General features: G+C 33.7%; 1 protein-coding gene across 13 annotated transcripts in view; it reads right to left on the bottom strand.

The window, feature by feature from the left end:
• elf1 (E74-like ETS transcription factor 1) overlaps window positions 1–15,237 on the bottom strand; it is a 104,670-nt gene that overhangs the window by 50,784 nt on the left and 38,649 nt on the right. Inside the window, 1 exon segment of one of the 13 annotated variants that reach the window (NM_131159.2) lies at window positions 620–655. The exons of the other annotated variants lie outside the window; for them this stretch is intronic. The gene's annotated coding sequence lies outside the window, so the exon portion shown is untranslated. 13 annotated transcript variants of the gene reach the window in all.

Genomic DNA, 15,237 nt, shown 5'->3' on the forward strand with positions numbered 1-15,237 from the left:
ACATGTTAGACTTACATTTAACTGAGCTGGTAACATTATTAAAAATACAGCTTTACAATGTAGCCATGATGTACGAAACGCACGCAGACTTGCACGGTTTTTGGTTAAAAGCCCCTATTTTTTGCACCGAACCCCCTTCTTCATCACCCTCAGATCATGCGGTTTGTTTCTGAGAAGAAAAAAACAAGTATGGTTCTCAGAAATGCTAAAAAAGCATCTCCAGACACCTTCAGACATCTTAGATATCTCTGATATAATCGCAGGCACAATCGCACACAATATTATCGACTAATACCATCAAGATCAAAAGCTCACATATGCAGCACAGATCTGATTTAAATATGCACTTTAAGCAAAAGAAAACAATAAGATTTTATTCCTGTTCACCGTGGATGTCACAGACTGGGGTTAATTACTGAGAAAACAACATGAGGAACAGAACTTACTCACTTCCTCTATCACGCATCTCACTCTCAGAGTTCATCTCCTGCTACTAAACGCTTTGCTATTTCCTCTATGTGGATGTAATGTCCTCGGGCATTGGTGCGGATGCTGACGGACAAGAGAAGGGCTGATTTATAAAAAAGACAAAAGGAAAAGCAAGCAAATTGTGACTTACCAGCAGCAGCGAGATGACCCTAACTGACAGGCCTCTTAAAAGGCATATGGTGTGTGCTGCAAAATGTTAAAAATGTTCTTCCCCATGATCTGTTTCTACTATGTGGCAACAGGCCGCACACCACAGATAGGAAGACACGTCAGACTTGTGAAAACAGGACAGGAAATTGCCACAAAGGCTAAAATGACAAATGTACTTTAAAATGTTGATGGCCTGAAATGAAAAGGTTATTTGAAATCCTTTCACCCATACTGCTAACTGTAGAAAATGCTTACATAAAGCTGCTTCTTATAAATTGTTGTTTACTATATGAAAGACTAGGAGAGTTTATGTGTATGATGAAACACGATATATGTTGAAATTGGTTTCAAAATCTTTTATTTTTTTCCTCCAGCTGTTGAATGATTAAGATAACAGCATAGAGAGCCAATCGGAATCCTGCTTGAAAGTGAGCAAGCATTGAAAGCTAAAGAGATGACAGGATGGCAGTGTATATGCATAGAAAAACAATATTGTGTTTTGGTGTGGACTATAATAGGGCTGCATGAATAATCAAAAAAAGATCACGATCTCGATTCGACCCCCCACTCAATCTTAATTCAGCAAATTATATTTTCATGGTCAAGAGAGAAGCATAAAGGCGGTCACACAAGTCTTTACATGGTTTTATATACATTGCTCAGCAATGTGGACACCTCCAGGGTGATAAAAGTAGGCATGGGACAATAACCATTTTACATTTTTGGAAAAGTCAAGGTTTTAAAAAAAATCTGTTATACCGTTCTTATTGTAATTGTCGTTCTTAAGATTTTTTTCAGTTTGTTTTTTAGGACAACAGTATTTTCAGCAGAAAAGATATACAAAGATGCTGTTTTAATTTGTAGAGAAATCTGTGTTTTTGAAACTAATAAAGACAGCAGAAGTCGATCCTTCATTCATTCATTTTATTTTCGGCTTAGTCCCTTTATTAATCTAGGGTCGCCACAGTGGAATGAACCGCCAACTTATCCAGCATGTTTTTACGCAGTGGATGCCCTTCCAGCCACAACCCATCTTTGGGAAACATTCACACACACTCATTCACACACATACACTACTGACAATTTAGTCTACCCAATTCAGCTGTACTGCATGTCTTAGGACTGTGGGGTAAACCGGAGCGCCCGAAGGAAACTTACGCGAAGGCAGGGAGAACATGCAAACTCCACACAGAAATAGCAACTGACCCAGCTGAGGCTCGAACCAGTGAACTTCTTGCTGTGAGGCAACAGCACTACCTACTGCGCCACTGTGGCGCCGAAGTCAATCATTTATTTGAATTATTTAGCCTGAGACGTTTGCTGCTCCAAAGTGACACATCCACAATTCTCTGGAGGTTCATCATGAGATAGCTTAGCATCCATTGGATGCACACTTCAGAATTTCACCGGAAGAAGTAGGTTATCCAAGTACTACTTGCATATTGTTTTTCGATTTATGTGAATTCAGACATACTATTCGGCTCGCATCGTTTTAGGCATACTCTGTAGTATGGAAGTATGCAATGTAGGATGCAGCCTGTTTAAATCTGAAAAAAAAATCTTGTTTGTTTACCCAGACATTTAAAAATATATATATTTTAAAGCAGTAATCACAATACTGCGAAACTGTGATATTTTTATCCAAGCTTATCATACCATCAGAATGTTATATCGGATCATGCCAAGTTGAAAGAGTCACATACTGTGTTTATAAGGTATAATTCAGCCAAAAATGTAATTTCTGTCTTCATGTCATGATGTATTCGTGGGCGCAAAATCAAACATGAGCTGACCGTGAGCTGTGCGTTTACCAGAGAGGATGCGTGCGGCCGATTCTACTTTAATAAACAGAACCTTCATAGTCACTCTAATATAGTTATTATTGTTTTCATACTCGATGTAAACCACGATGGACATCCACTGTTCTCCAGCCTCCAGCGCCTAGACTGCAGCTCTGCACAAGACTTTTACTTTACATAAAAGAAATGGTCGTTTCCAACTGAGCCTAGTTTCTTTCTAGGTTTTTTTCCTTCATTTTCGCCAATTGGTGAAGTTTTGTTCCTCACCACTGTCACTACTGGCTTGCTTGGTTTGGGACTTGTGGAGCGGCGCATCAATGGATTTGCTCTTCAGTGTTTGGACTTTCAGCAGTGAACTTTAATCCACACTGAAATGAAATGAACTGAACTTCAACTCTATAAATCAGACTGACGCAATTTCAACATTGTAATAAACATGAATTGAACTGAATTGAATTAAACTGAACAATATTAAATAGGGATGATATATTATGATGTTTAATTCAGTCAAGAGGATATTTATTATCATGTTATGCCTGAAAATAGAAAAATGGCATATATTAGAGTGTAAAACTTTGTCTAAGTAGTTAGTTAGTTAGTGAAAAATAAAAATGTGTTTTTAAATATGGATGGTAAATATATATTGAGATGATTTAGACTTGCTAAAAAAAAGTCTATTATGTTTAACATGAATATTAAATTATGGAAAAGGTAAAATGTCTAAAAAATATATTTTCATTCATGACAACATACACTGTAAAATACGCTGCGTTCCACACAATTCCTTGATGTTGTCCCAATACAAATCAATTAAGTTCACTTGATTGTTTTTACAAATTTAATTGGAATAAACTTAAAACAATGGAGAAAAAACTCAAGAATTGAATTGATTTAGCTCATTTTAAATACCTAATTTGAAGAACCAGAGAACTAGTACTATAGTAATAACAGTAAATTATGCATAACTTTATGCAATTCGCTTTAAGCAAAACCTACAACCTATAATTATCTGATAATTGGAGAATTCTCAGAATAGCATTTTAACCTACTGAGGTGAGTTATCAGTCTCCTTTGATGAAATAGTGGCATAACTGTCTTTTTTAATGTATATTGTGTGTTTGTTTTTTTTTTCGTACTATTGGACCAAGTGTCTGGAATAAAGAGAATATATCCTAGATCTGTGCAGTCTCCAGCTGCACATCATGCAATTTGAAAAACATCTCAGATATTTCAGTACAAAGATGAAATGTTTTGGCTTCTATGCAGGAACAATTCAGAGCATGACAAGACTGGAGAAGCTCAGGGCTTTCATCCCGAACTATAAACTCCTCAGCGTTTGCATCTCCCTCTCACTTACAATCATCTGACCATGTTCAGAATATATCATATTTGTGGCATCTTCACAATAAAGCCTTCATTGTTTTAAAACACACACCAGAATTCAACATTCTTTAAATCAACGGCAGTTTAGTTCTGCCATGGTACTTGGGTATAAATCAAGGCTTGTTCACTGATAGTGCTGCCCTTGACAAATGGGGATGTTCCAGCTCTCTTCAGGCACTTTTTATCATGCCTTGGTCTATGGTGACATATGCGGTGTTGTGAAATAGCGCCACCCCCGCCATCTTGACTCACCCATCCTTGATGTGTTTACACTCATACCAATACCAACATGTCACAGCATATGTCTGCGCAAGGAGGGAAAAAAATGCAACCTGAATACTGCAGAAAAACATGCCTGATGTGCACTTGCATGCTTCAAAATAAAAAAAAATCTAGGAGCCCCAAACAGACAGTGACAGCCTAAAATATAGTGTCGATAGAAAGGCCATAGTCATCACAAGATTTCCATTAACCGTAAAGCAATAAAACTCAAAGTTCACCGTCAGTGAAATAGAAACAAAATATAGTCTGGGATACTTGAAGTTACTTTATTGGCGCTTAAGGGCTTTTGAGAAAAAACAAATCATACATGAAAATCAAACTCATGCCTCAAATCAAAGTTAAAAATCTGAACAAACTGTGGGCAGAAAGAAATTGAAGCTGGCTGTTAAACGTCGAGAGCATTCCAAAACAGGTCTGGACACAAACTGCATGAGGTGTCCACATGAACAAAAAGCTGCGCTTCTACACACAATCCAAAGTGAGTGTCATTGTTTTAGATACTGTAAAATATTGTGACGTTTTAAACGCCAGGCTTACACCTATAAAAATGAAAAATAAAAAAAAGCACTTGGGTTATTATGACAATAACTAGAAGAGTTGGACTATAGTTGGACTGTTTTAATCTTACAGTGAAAAACGTTTTAATCAGTGCTGGGGCAAGTTACATATGAAAGTAATGCATTACAACACTGAGTTACTCCACAAAAAAGTAACTAGTTGCGTTGCTTTGTTACTTTTGATGGTAGGTAATGCGTTATCTTAGTTTTGAGTAACTTTTGCGTTACTTCTTCTGACCTGGCTAAGGCTTAATCTCTTACAGAACTTGCAGGATTTTTTTTCCTTTAAATAGACGAGCTCTGCAACTAACAACACATTGTATGACCTTAATTTACCTTAAAAAAAACACATTAAAAATGTTTGTAGGATTCTGAGAACTTCCTGAACCCAGAGCTATATATAATGAAAGTTTAAAACATTTGCCGCTTTTGTCTTTTTTGTTTTATTAAAAAAATCAAAGCATTGTCCATTCAGATAATCATCTTTTCCGTTTCTTCCATGTGTTCAGAATAATAAGAATATTTCCCTAGCTGAGATGTAAGGCTCTGCCATCTTATTTTCTCATTGCGTGCGGGATTCAATGCGTCTATGACCATTTTAATTCTGCAATTTATTTTTTAAAAGCAAATTAATTAAACCAACTTTTTTATTATTACTTTTTTTTTTAAGTATTGCACTTGTAAAGCGTTTCCCCAAACATTGATTTTAATAATTTAAAAAAATGTTTTTTTTACTATACAGAACTTTTTTATAAAGATGAAAGAACTTCAATTAAATATTAACATTAAAAAATGTATTTATTGTGTAATGCTTTTTGATACACTGCAGCTTTAACTGACGTGTAAATTCAAAACACAATTCAAACACAGCATACATTTTGTGTATTCACAAGTAAAAATCTGAAACATTTTTACCAAATCAATTAGATTTACGTATTTTTGAACTGTGTTTTAAGCTGACAAATTGGATGTTTGTATTTCTGAATCGACTAATTGGATTTGTGTATATTATGAATCACGCTTGAACTTACGAAATGTATTTGTGTACAATATGAATAGAGTTTTGAACTTACGAATTGGAAATTTTGTATATTGTGAATAGTGTTGGGCATCTGCTGCATAAAAACTTGCTGGAAAAGTTGGCGGTTCATTCCGCTGTGGCAACCCTGGATTAATAAAGGGACTAAGCCGACAAGAAAATGAATGGATGAAAGAATGAATGAATGAATAGTGTTTTGAACTTATTAATTGAATTTGTGTTTTTATGAATCGCGTTTAAACTTATGAATTGTATTTGTGTATTTTATGAATCTTGTTTTGAATTTACAAATTGGATTTGTGCATTTATGAATCGTGTTTTGAACTTGATTTTGTAATTGTTACTTATGTTGTGGATGTATGAATTTTATTTTGTAAATGTATTATTTTTGAGACTGATCTGGCTCCATATTTAAAGTATATTAAAACATTTCTGCAGACTTACTCTAACAGGCTATCCTAAATATGCCCAAGCAAGAAAAATTGTTCAACTTTTACATAGGATATAGATATAAAAGGTATAGTTTACCCAAAACTGAAAATTGTCATGGATTATTCACAATTCACTAGCCACAAACCTGTTTGACTTACTTCTTTTTTTTCCTGCTGAACACCAAAGTAGTAATTTGGACAAAAATGCTGAAAACCGGTCGCTGTTGACTTCCATAGTATTTGTTTTTCTGACTATAAAAGTTAATGGTTACAGGTTTCTAACATTTTTCAAAACACCTCCTTTTGTGTTCAACAGAATAAGTAAACCCATTAAAGTTTGGAACCACTTGAAGGAGAGTAAATGGTGAGTCAATTTTCATTTTAGGTTGTACTCTCCCTTTAATTACGCTCTCACACAATAAAAACCAATGAATCAAGACAACTGAATACACGCTTAAGAACCAGCATATAAATCTGATTGACCTAATATTCCTCAATATGCAGGAATTAGCAGTAAATTAAGGCAATCAGTATATATGCCTCTAGTTATCTCGCCTGACAGACATTGATAAAACTACCAGGCTCTAAACTAAGTCACACAAAGTCGTACTCTCCTTGCTGCAGGTCTGGCACTCCTCGATTATAATGCATCATAAAATACTTTATAGCTGACACAACTGGCCTAAAATAACTGGCATTCATAGCATTTATCAAAAGTTATGTAAGGTTTGCCTTTGGCCCTGTAGAGCTGCAGGGGCCGTGTGCAATATGTGGCGTAGTGTTCATTTCCAGTCACATCATGCGTCCTCAAATACAATAAGAGCTGCAACATCAAAGAAGCTCATGTGTTTTTCAATAAAGTGATAAATAAAAGTGATAAAGCTGCAGATCTAATGGAAAAAGTATGTATGTATGTATATATATATATATATATATATATATATATATATATATATATATATATATATATATATATATATATTAGGGATGTAACGGTATCAAAATTTCATGGTACGGTAATACCTCGGTATGAATGTCACGGTACGGTATTAATTGAATCATTTAAAAGAAAAAAAAAACTATTGAAGATACTCAAAAAAAGTGCTAGAATGTTCAGGTTACCTCAACACTGAACAGATCAATGACTTACAAATTATCTATCGGTAAACTTTCAAACAAGAACTTAAACTATTCAATTTTAATAAAAAAAAAAAAAATTAGACCATGTAAAAAAAAAAAAAAAAAAAAAAACACCGCTCGAAAGGACGAGCCATGAGTGAGATAGAGGTCTTTTGGTGGTACAAGTCAATGTCTCCATCAATCTGAGCAGTGTGCTGTGTTCTGCTGTCCCCTTGACTAAAAGAATCCCCATCATGTTAGTCGTATTCCTCGACTTGTATTTTTAGCACAGTCTGGCAGTGCCTGCATACACCTTTTTCTGTCACCTTTTCTTCTTTCTTGTTTCTTTTCAGAGAGAAACTGAAATACTTTCACACATCTGATTTAAAACCCGCTTTAGGTTCGACCATTGTTAGCTCTTTTTCTTTGCCGCTACTAGCAGCACCCTCCATTTCTGCATTACTGGATCTGTAGCAACAACAGACCGCAAAGGATGATGGCCACGCCTGGGCTGATGAAAATTGTAGTTTCCGCTACCTCCCATTCGCTCCATTCGCCTGAGCAAACTTTTCACCAAAAGGCCTATGATTTTATTCAGTCACAACCATGGCAATATTGAAAGAAATTGCTATTGCGGTATGATGGTATTTACAATATTGTTACATCCATAATATAATATATTATATATTATACATATATAATATATATATATATATATATATTCAGTAATAAGAATACTAAGAAAGAACTAAGATTCAAAATGAGACCAAGTAGTGTTGCAAATTAAAATAATAATAATCTCTCTAGTTGCAATGCAATTAAATTGATCTCATATAAGTTGTAATTAAAGAGCAATGAAAATTAATAAAAAGGTATTTAAGGGATAGTTCACCCCAAAATTAAAATCACCTCATCATTTATTCTCCCTCGTGTGCTTTTAAACATTTAAACCTTATGACTTCTATTCAAGTCATGTCCAGTAGGCTATTATTGTCATTTCAACAATACACAGTTGCTACACGAAACAACATTCCATCAGGATCAAGGTGCTAACATAGATGTAACAACACGAATTAACAAACACCAACTAGCTAGACCTGTCCAAACGAATATGGTTATTTTCAAAACCACACTCTTTTCTACGCAGTTTCATAGTCTGTCCACACGAAAATGCAGTATCAGGTTAATGAAACCAAAACTTTCTGAAAACTCCAGCCAGGGTAAAGATTTTCCCAAACTCTGGTTATGATGTGGCCGTGTGGACACTAAATCTAGAGTTTTATTTGCCACATGATGTCACCGTGCATGCTTGTTCCTCCTTTCTGATTGGTTCACACCAAATACAGAAGATACGAACCATTAAAGTTCTGCATGTTTGCGGCAAGCATATCGCATGTTCAAATGTGGATGGATGATCATCCATTTCTGTTGTCATGTTTGCATTTGACTTGTAAGAAAACATGACAACAGAGATGAATCATGTTTGATGGTTTTTACATTTTCACATAGACAGATTTTTTTTTTTTAACTCTGTTCATAAAAAGATCCATGTACGTGTGGACATGGCCTAAGAAACCCAAATAGCTGACTAGAAAAGACCATACAGATTGACATGCATGATTGACATGCAGCTGCATATTTTGTTAAACACAATAAAACATATTTTAAACAAAGCAACCATTATTTTTTGAAATATCTTCTTTTGTGTTCAAAACAAAAATCATTTTTGGGTAAACTATATCTTTATACTTGCTGGTATCAGAGTTTTAAATTAATGAGGGCTTAAGGCAATAAAATACATCTAAAACATCAATAATCTGTAATAAGAATGCTAAGAAAGAACTAAAACTTAGACCTGATATAAGATATAAGGTCATAAATTAACAGATGATTATGGCAAAAATGCCAGCAAAATATTAAAAAAACAACAACAGTTAATGTCAATTCAAAACTAAACAAATTTGTTTATTTGTAAACAAACTAAAAAACTACAAAATTGTAGTTTTCTGCAACATTGAGCCTTGTATCGATAAGCTATTGAATGCATTGCCCATTCAGATATTTAGGTTAGCATTGCTGAAAGTGCAAGCTTACTATCTGAACTTTGAAGTGGTAAATAAAATATTCATTTCACAGAGCAGACCAAATCAGTGATTAAATACTGTAATTTTTGCACTCTGTGGTGTGGTATTCGAGTATTTGACATCAATGACTAAATACAGACTAATAAAGTAGTTATAAAAACAAAAGAGCCACTGCAAATATTGTCTCTTAAATAGAAAAGTTGTGCACAATTCAATGCATAATCTAACTACCTACTAGCCTTGGCTTTACAAAATAAGCCGTGTATGCTCAACATGCTGTGGTATTATTGCGTTATTTACATGCGCAATGTGATGTTGCTGCTATGTAAAAAAATTTGAGATCTTTTGCAAAACACTTGATATATGATTTATAGGTACATATTGAGTAAAAATATGATGTAATATTTGTTCTCTTATGTAACTAGTAAAAACATTTCTTTAAAGTATAAAATAATAATAAAATGTACATTTAGAGCTTTATTAACCTAAAAAGGGGTTATATTATTATTATATTATATTATTCATTCATTCATTCATTGGGGTCGCCACAGCAGAATAAACCACCAACTTATCCAGCATATGTTTTACACAGCAAATGTCCATCCAGCTGCAACCCATCACCTGGAGCAACATGCCCCACACCAACCCACGAGGAGAACATGCAAAGTCCACACAGAAATGCCAACTGACCCAGCCGAGACTCCAACAAGGGACGTTCTTGCTGGGAGGCAACAATGCTAACCAGTAAGCCACCGTGACGCCCTATATTATATTATATTATATTATATTATATTATATTATATTATATTATATTATATTATATTATATTATATTATATTATATTATATTATATTATATTATATTATATTATTTTATTTTATTTTATTTTATTTTATAGCAACACTTCAGAAGAGTTAAGAAAGCAATACTTTATAGAAAATCCCTGATTTTCAACCCCAACAAATGCACCCGTTTGTTATTATAAACAATTATTATTGATCAATTATCATATTTTAATACTAAATAAAAATAAAAAATAGCATTTTATTCAAACCCATACCCAAAAAAAGGCCTGTTCATCAGGAGATACAGGTTATTTTCAAATGGTCTCTTCTTTCTTTTTATAGCTGTGCATGTGATAATAACCAGTTTACCACGGTTTGGAAAAGTCAAAGTAAAAACATCTGTATTTTTTAAACTAATGAAAATAGCAGATGTCACTTATTTATTTGAATTATTTAGCCGGACACGTTTACTGTTCCAAAATATTATAAATGTTTCCTTAAAGAAAATATGTAGTATTCAATGGAGAAAAAAAGAAAACCCAACAGTCAACTCTATCAAAAGAAATGAGTGTAGTTGACTCAACATTGACTGAAAGTTAATTCTACTCATTTGAAAAAAGTTTTGAATTCTGTGTTGAAGGTAATGACTTAATTAAATACCTCAATACTTAAACTTAAATGTAGCAAGTTCACAGTATTCAGATTAGTTTTTTTTTTAACTCAAATGGTTTGTAGTAATCAGTTTCCTCAAACAGTTTGAGTTGCCTTAACTTATTGGCTTTTACAATACTCAGTTGATTTAAGTTCTCTTCATTTATTAGGTTTTACTGTGCTCAAATTGCTTCGTTTAATCAAATGGATTAAGTTCACAGTACTCATTAGGATTGGTTTTTAAACGTAAATGGTTTGTTGCTATCGGTTTCCTCAAACGATTTGAGTTACCTTAACTTTACAGTGCATGATTTCATGAAACCGTGATATTTTTATCCAAGGTTATCATACTGTCAGAAACCTAAACCAGCTCATGCCTAGTAGTATATGCTGTTATTATTCTGTGAGAGGCTGAAGAGTCCACAACGCTGTAAGTGATATGTTTAGACAGCTTTCAGATCAATACTAGTTAACAAACCTCATGAGGACGGTGTACAAAGAGGACTTCTTATTCTCCTACAGACTGCAGCCTAATTGCATGTAATTATTCACCCTGTGATCAAACTGTTGCCAAAAATAAATAAAAACTCTAGCACGTGTATTAATAATTTTTCTAATTACACAGACAGCATGTGGCCTGCCCTCAACATGATATTATTTACAGCTGGAAATGAACACGAATTTGAGCCTGTGAAGCTCATAACCTGCGGAAACAGAACAGCGCAAAAGCAAACACAACCGCAATAAAAACACACCACAATAAAACCAACGCTCCCCTCCCCCCCACCATCCTTCAGTTCAGATCTCTCAAGACAAGAAACAAAAAAATGGAAAATTAAAGAATAGCCCTAATGACCTTCAGAGATCAGAGATTACACGTCAGCCATTTTGTTAGCGCTGATTCGTGTGAAAGATGCAGATGTTAGTAGTGAGGTTTAATCCGAGTCAATATTTGAGAGGTCTTTGTAGTGCCATCGTTTGCTCTTGATAACAATGAGATGGAGAAAAGCCGACAATAAATGCGAGGCTGTAAACGAGGGGGCTTAAAAAGTAGCAGTTATCACCTCAAATCTACTTAGCCTGATAGTGACAATATCCTGAAGTGAGGTTGAGCGAGAACTACAAAACAAACAAAGTGATGGAAAACACAGTTATCCGGCAAATCAGCAGAATGTAATACTGAAGCATTTGAGCTCACTGCAAGGCACCCATAACAAGGCTGTAATTTGTGCGTATGCAACAGACTGTATATCTCTTGAGGGCTGCGAACACTAAATGAGACTCGCAATGAAAATGTAAACAAGGAGTGGCTGTTGCTAAGAGACTGGTTGTGAGGTGACCTATAGCATGTTGAGCGATATGACACAGATACAATGGGTAGTTGACATTTAAAGCACAAAAGTTGGGCTGGAAAACAAGATATGTTGATCAAACAGTCATATGACACATTTATGAGTGAGCGCTAGCAATATACAGCATATAATAATATGCAGTTGAAGTCATAATTATTAGCCCCCTTTTGATTTTTTTTTCTTTTCAAAATATTTAATATGTTTAAAAATATTTTTCATAATGTTTCAAGATGTTTAACAGAGCACGGATGTTTTCACAGTATGTCAGATAATATTTTCTTCTGGAGAAAGTCTTATTTGTTTTATTTGTGTTAGAATAAAAGCATTTTTTAATTTTTTAAACACCATTTTAAGGACAAAATTATTAGCCCCTTTAAGCTACATTTTTTAAGATAGTCTACAGAAAAAAAACATCACTATACAATAACTTGCCTAATTACCCTAACCAGTAATGTCCAGTTAACCCAATTAACCTAGTTAGGCCTTTAAATGTCACTTTAAGCTGTATAGAAGTGTCTTGAAAAATATCTAGTCAAATATTATTTACCGTCATCATGGCAAAGATAAAATAAATCACTTATTAGAGATGAGTTATTAAAACTGTTATGTTTAGAAATGTGTTGAAAAAAAATCTCTCCATTAAACAGAAATGGGGGAAAAAAATAAACAGGGGGGCTAATAATTAAAAAAAACTAATAGTTCTGACTTTAACTGTATATATATTATATCAGTTTTCAGATTTGAAGGATGTTACCAAGCATTTTGGTTGCCTCACAACTGATTATAGGCTTTATTATTGTTTTTAACATTGTAAATAATTTAGTTAGTCTGTGACCTGAACTAACACAATTAGCATGTTAAAGATCTTTTATTGCACTCACTGACATCCTTATTTATAGCATATATGCTAATCTTATGCCTTATTATTTGCGTTTATCATCTCAAAACTGTTCATACTGTAGCAAACCGCGAAATTGAACAGGTTTTTTTTTAAATACTAAAATTGTAGTAGGGCGACACAGTGGCTCAGTGGCTAGGACTGTTGCCTCACAGCAAGAAGCTCACTGGTTTGAGTCCTGGCTGGGCCAGTTGCCATTTCTGTGTGGAGTTTGCATGTCTTCCCATATTCGCATGGGTTTCCTCTGGGTTCTCTGGTTTCCCACACAGTTCAAAGACATGTGCTATAGGTGAATTGAATAAACTAAATTGTCCGTATGTATGTGTGTGAATGTGAGAGTGTACGGGTGTTTCCCAGAAATGGGAATGGCGACCCCGGATTAATAAAGGAACTAAGCCGAAAAGAAAATAAATGAATAAATAAATTATGTATGTTATAATACATATAAAACAAAAAGGCTACTAAAAGCTTTCAGATGTCATTTGTCTATTTATTTATTTATCTATATTAATTGACAATCATTTGTAAAAATGTATCAAATTCCCTCTAAATATGTAGAGGTAGTGTTATAGCAGGTCATATGCCAAAAAACTTGTCATGTCTATTTAGAATAAGAATCATTTGCTGACGTTAAAAGACTCGAGGATTGCAGTGCAGACCCAAAGTACTAATTACGTGTCATTTTAAATCTTTTTACTACTATGATTTAGACTCTCATCTTCAGTCATCAGCTCCACAACGTCATTGATAGGGACAGTTGTTTCTACATTCAAAAACAAGGTTCAGACGCAAAAGAAACACATTGTTGTAGTACATAGAAAAAATTAACCTTTGAACAATGACTACCCTTTAAGTAAACCCACAATTGAGAAAGACGTGGGTGCAAAACGACACTCGTGTCTGTACAATTTCCACGAGTCTCCTATATTCAGGGATTTCAATTTTCCACAGCTACAATATGAAACTGCTGCAAGCACCTTTAAACCACACTCAATATTTTATGCATTGCTTTATTGAGCTTGCAAAGAATATCCTGTCAGCCTTATAAGTTGTGATGCAACTACAAAACTGAGTAAATTTGAACTAACTAACTGAGAATGTTTTGTTCTTAAAGGAACATGTCACTTTTTTCTTTAAATAGGCTAATTTTAAACTCCCATAAAGTTAAACAGTTTAGTTTTTACTATTTTTTAATTCATTAAGACAATCTCTGTGTCTGACAAGAGCACTTTTAGCTTAGCTTAGCATAAATAATTGAATCAGATTAGACCAATAATAATAATAGTAATAATAATCATAATAATAATATATTTAACTTATAATGCGCTTTTATAAGACCCAAAGCGCTACAACAACAGAGAAATCAAACATTCAATAAAATACAAGTATACATTAAAAAAAGAAAAAAGTTATAAAATATAAACACAGAATAATCAAGAATCTAAAAAAAAAAAGTCTTAAAAAAATTTGCATTGGCAACTCACTTAAAACATTTTAAAAGACTTTAGATCATTTTCCTATTTAAAGCTTGACTCTTCAGTAGGCGTGGTACGGTAATTGTTTTCAAGGTAAGATTTGAAAACTGCTACTGTAAGGTATATGTAAGATTTTATATATATATATATATATATATATATATATATATATATATATATATATATATATATATATTAGACAACAGTATCTCCAGCAGAAAAGATATTCAAAGATGCCGTTTCAAATAGTAAATAAATCAGTGTTTTTGAAACTAATGAGAACAGCAGAAGTCAATGATTTATTTCAATTATTTAGCTGGACATGTTTACTGCTCCAAAGTATTTTAAATGTTTCTCAAAATCAAATATATTGTGTTTAAAGAGGGGAAAAAGTTGTAGTTTTTTACCAAGATATTTGAAAACAATATATTTTAGAGCAGTGATCACAATACCATGAAACCGTGATATTTGTATCCAATGTTATTATACCGTCAGAATCTTATACTGGCCCATGCCTACTCTTCAGGTACATCTTGTACTAAGACCAATTGAAAATGACAAAATTGCTATTTTCTAGCCTAATGTGGTTAGAAACTACTCTATGATAGTTCTAGATTAAATAACTTTTGCTAAACTAAGCTAAATGTGCTTTCCCCTGACCTGGAGATTGGCTGAACGGATTAAAAATGGTAAAAATCAACAGTTTTTTCCAATAACAAAGGGAAATGTTCCTTTAAATTGGA

The sequence above is a fragment of the Danio rerio genome, chromosome 14 (assembly GCF_052040795.2).
Source record: "Danio rerio strain M-AB ecotype USA chromosome 14, GRCz13ab, whole genome shotgun sequence".
Taxonomy (NCBI): domain Eukaryota; kingdom Metazoa; phylum Chordata; class Actinopteri; order Cypriniformes; family Danionidae; genus Danio; species Danio rerio.